Here is a 4,604-nt window from a genome sequence, read left to right as displayed (position 1 = left end):
TACAATGTAACATATTCCGCGTCTAAAAGTATTACAACAAGGTGTAAACATATTCCCTCAAAAGTATAACTACAATTAACATATTCCCTCAAAAGTATAACAACAATGTAACATATTCCCTCAAAAGTATAAATGCAATGTAACATATTCCCTCAAAAGTATAACAACAATGTAACATATTCCCTCAAAAGTATAAATGCAATGTAACATATTCCCTCAAAAGTAGAACTACAATGTAACATATTCCCTCAAAAAAGTATTACAACAATGTAAACATATTCCCTCAAAAGTATAACATACAATTAACATATTCCCTCAAAAGTATAACAACAATGTAACATATTCCCTCAAAAGTATAACTACAATGTAACATATTCCCTCAAAAGTATAACAACAATGTAACATATTCCCTCAAAAGTATAAATGCAATGTAACATATTCCCTCAAATGTATAACTACAATGTAACATATTCCCTCAAAAGTATAACAACAATGTAACATATTCCCTCAAAAGTATAACAACAATGTAACATATTCCCTCAAAAGTATAACAACAATGTAACATATTCCCTCAAAAGTATAACTACAATGTAACATATTCCCTCAAAAGTATAACTACAATGTTGTAACATATTCCCTCAAAAGTATTACAAACAATGTAACATATTCCCTCAAAAGTATAAATGCAATGTAACATATTCCCTCAAATGTATAACTACAATGTAACATATTACTTCAAAAGTATAACAACAATGTAACATATTCCCTCAAAAGTATAACTACAATGTAACATATTCCCTCAAAAGTATAACTACAATGTAACATATTCCCTCAAAAGTATAACTACAATGTAACATATTCCCTCAAAAGTATAACTACAATGTAACATATTCCCTCAAAAGTATAACTACAATGTAACATATTCCCTCAAAAGTATAACAACAATGTAACATATTCCCTCAAAAGTATAACTACAATGTAACATATTCCCTCAAAAGTATAACTACAATGTAACATATTCCCTCAAAAGTATAACAACAATGTAACATATTCCCTCAAAAGTATAATTACAATGTAACATATTCACTCAAAAGTATAATTACAATGTAACATATTCACTCAAAAGTATTCTGCGCTTTTTTTCTGCGCTTAATTCAATAAATGCCATATTTTGTAATTTCCATTTTCTATACAAATCTACATGCCCAATACATAAAATACTTTACCATGTCTTTAATAGTCATTCGACAGCCATAGCACAGTGCAGATACAATTTCTTCTAACTTCAAACTGAAACAATAAAACCATGGTATAAGTAACCTATGTTTTATTAATCAAAAGCTGCACTCATCACCAGAACAGTGCGTATCATGATAGATTCAATTCCATTATTTACATCAAGCATTTTATACGTTCAATAAAAGGACTCTGCTGGTTTAATACCATTTTGATACCTTTCCTTTATTTGAATAAACTTGGTATCACGTCAACACAATAAACTGAAGAGGTCCTTTCAAGGGAAATAATGATGCTGGACACCAAACAGGACCACAGGATGACCTTTTACCTTTCAGAGAGGTGCGCTAATTAAGGAATTATTTGACAATTAATAATTACAAATAGTTCACCTTACCCCAGAGACTTAGTATGACAGCTGCCATCCCCTTCTCCACAGCAGGCGGTAGTGTTCTTACATTCATTAACCTTTCCTTTTTTCCTCCGTGAGATTAGAGAGGAGAACTCTACTGCACTTAGTGCTGAGGAATCCCCAACATCTGTATCCAGGGGAGCCTATGAGAGGAAAAGTTGATATAAAGTTATATATAGAGGAAATATTGATAGTATCCAGGGGAGCCTACATATAGAGGAAATGTTGATAGTTAGTATCCAGGGGAGCCTATATATTGAGGATATATTGATAGTATCCAGTGGAGCCTATATATAGAGGTAATGTTGATAGTTAGTATTCAGGGGAGCCTATATATAGAGAAAATGTTGATGTTTAGTACCGAGGGGAGCCTATATATGGAGGAAATATTGATAGTTAGTATCCAGGGGAGCCTATGAGAGGAAAAGTTGATATAAAGTTATATATAGAGGAAATATTGATAGTATCCAGGGGAGCCTACATATAGAGGAAATGTTGATAGTATCCAGGGGAGCCTATATATAGAGGAAATGTTGATGGTCAGTATCCAGGGGAGCCTATATATAGAGGAAATGTTGATAGTATCCAGGGGAGCCTATATATAGAGGAAATGTTGATGGTGAGTATCCAGGGGAGCCTATATATAGAGGAAATGTTGATAGTTAGTATCCAGGGGTGCCTATATATAGAGGAAGTGTTGATTTAGTTAGTAACCAGGGGAGCTTATATATAGAGGAAATGTTGATAGTATCCAGGGGAGTCTATTTATAGAGGAAATGTTGATAGTTAGTATCCAGGGGAGCCTATATATAGAGGAAATGTTGATAGTTAGTATCCAGGGGTGCCTATATATAGAGGAAATGTTGATAGTTAGTATCCAGGGGAGCTTATATATAGAGGAAATGTTGATAGTATCCAGGGGAGTCTATTTATAGAGGAAATGTTGATAGTTAGTATCCAGGGGAGCCTATATATAGAGGAAATGTTGATAGTTAGTATCCAGGGGAGCCTATATATAGAGGAAATGTTGATAGTTAGTACTCCAGGGGATCTATATATAGAGGAAATGTTGATAGTTAGCATCCAGGCAGAGTATGTATATATAGTGGAAATGTTGATAGTTAGTATCCAGGGGAGCCTATATATAGAGAAAATGTTGATGTTTAGTATCGAGGGGAGCCTATATATGGAGGAAATATTGATAGTTAGTATCCAGGGGAGCCTATGAGAGGAAAAGTTGATATAAAGTTATATATAGAGGAAATATTGATAGTATCCAGGGGAGCCTACATATAGAGGAAATGTTGATAGTATCCAGGGGAGCCTATATATAGAGGAAATGTTGATGGTCAGTATCCAGGGGAGCCTATATATAGAGGAAATGTTGATAGTATCCAGGGGAGCCTATATATAGAGGAAATGTTGATGGTGAGTATCCAGGGGAGCCTAATATATATAGCGAAATGTTGATAGTTAGTATCCAGGGGAGCCTATATATAGAGGAAATGTTGATAGTTAGTATCCAGGGGAGCCTATATATAGAGGAAATGTTGATAGTTAGTATCCAGGGGAGCCTATATATAGAGGAAATGTTGATAGTTAGTATCCAGGGGAGCTTATATATAGAGGAAATGTTGATAGTATCCAGGGGAGCCTATATATAGAGGAAATGTTGATAGTTAGTATCCAGGGGAGCCTATATATAGAGGAAATGTTGATAGTTAGTATCCAGGGGAGCCTATATATAGAGGAAATATTGATAGTATCCAGGGGAGCCTATATATAGAGGAAATGTTGATAGTTAGTATCCAGGGGAGCCTATATATAGAGGAAATGTTGATAGTTAGTATCCAGGGGAGCCTATATATAGAGGAAATGTTGATAGTTAGTATCCAGGGGAGCCTATATATAGAGGAAATGTTGATAGTTAGTATCCAGGGGATCCTATATATAGAGGAAATGTTGATAGTTAGCATCCAGGCGAGTCTGTATATATAGAGGAAATGTTGATAGTTAGTATCCAGGGGAGCCTATATATAGAGAAAATATTGATGTTTAGTATCGAGGGGAGCCCTATATATGGAGGAAATATTGATAGTTAGTATCCAGGGGAGCATATGAGAGGAAAAGTTGATATAAAGTTATATATAGAGGAAATATTGATAGTATCCTGGGGAGCCTACATATAGAGGAAATGTTGATAGTATCCAGGGGAGCCTATATATATAGAGGAAATGTTGATGGTCAGTATCCAGGGGAGCCTATATATAGAGGAAATGTTGATAGTATCCAGGGGAGCCTATATATAGAGGAAATGTTGATGGTGAGTATCCAGGGGAGCCTATATATAGAGGAAATGTTGATAGTTAGTATTCAGGGGAGCCTATATATAGAGGAAATGTTGATAGTTAGTATTCAGGGGAGCCTATATATAGAGGAAATGTTTGATAGTATCCAGGGGAGGCCTATATATAGAAGAAATGTTGATAGTTAGTATCCAGGTAAGTCTATTTATAGGAGGAAATATTGATAGTATCCAGGGGAGCCTATATATATAGAGGAAATGTTGATAGCTAGTATCCAGGGGTGCCTATATATAGAGGAAGTGTTGATAGTTAGTATTCAGGGGAGCTTATATATAGAGGAAATGTTGATAGTATCCAGGGGAGTCTATTTATAGAGGAAATGTTGATAGTTAGTATCCAGGGGAGCCTATATATAGAGGAAATGTTGATAGTTAGTATCCAGGGGTGCCTATATATAGAGGAAATGTTGATAGTTAGTATCCAGGGGAGCTTATATATAGAGGAAATGTTGATAGTATCCAGGGGAGTCTATTTATAGAGGAAATGTTGATAGTTAGTATCCAGGGGAGCCTATATATAGAGGAAATGTTGATAGTTAGTATCCAGGGGAGCCTATATATAGAGGAAATGTTGATAGTTAGTATCCAGGG

This window comes from Argopecten irradians, chromosome 2 (genome assembly GCF_041381155.1).
Source record: "Argopecten irradians isolate NY chromosome 2, Ai_NY, whole genome shotgun sequence".
NCBI classification, from domain to species: domain Eukaryota; kingdom Metazoa; phylum Mollusca; class Bivalvia; order Pectinida; family Pectinidae; genus Argopecten; species Argopecten irradians.
Note: the sequence above shows the minus strand (reverse complement) of the source record.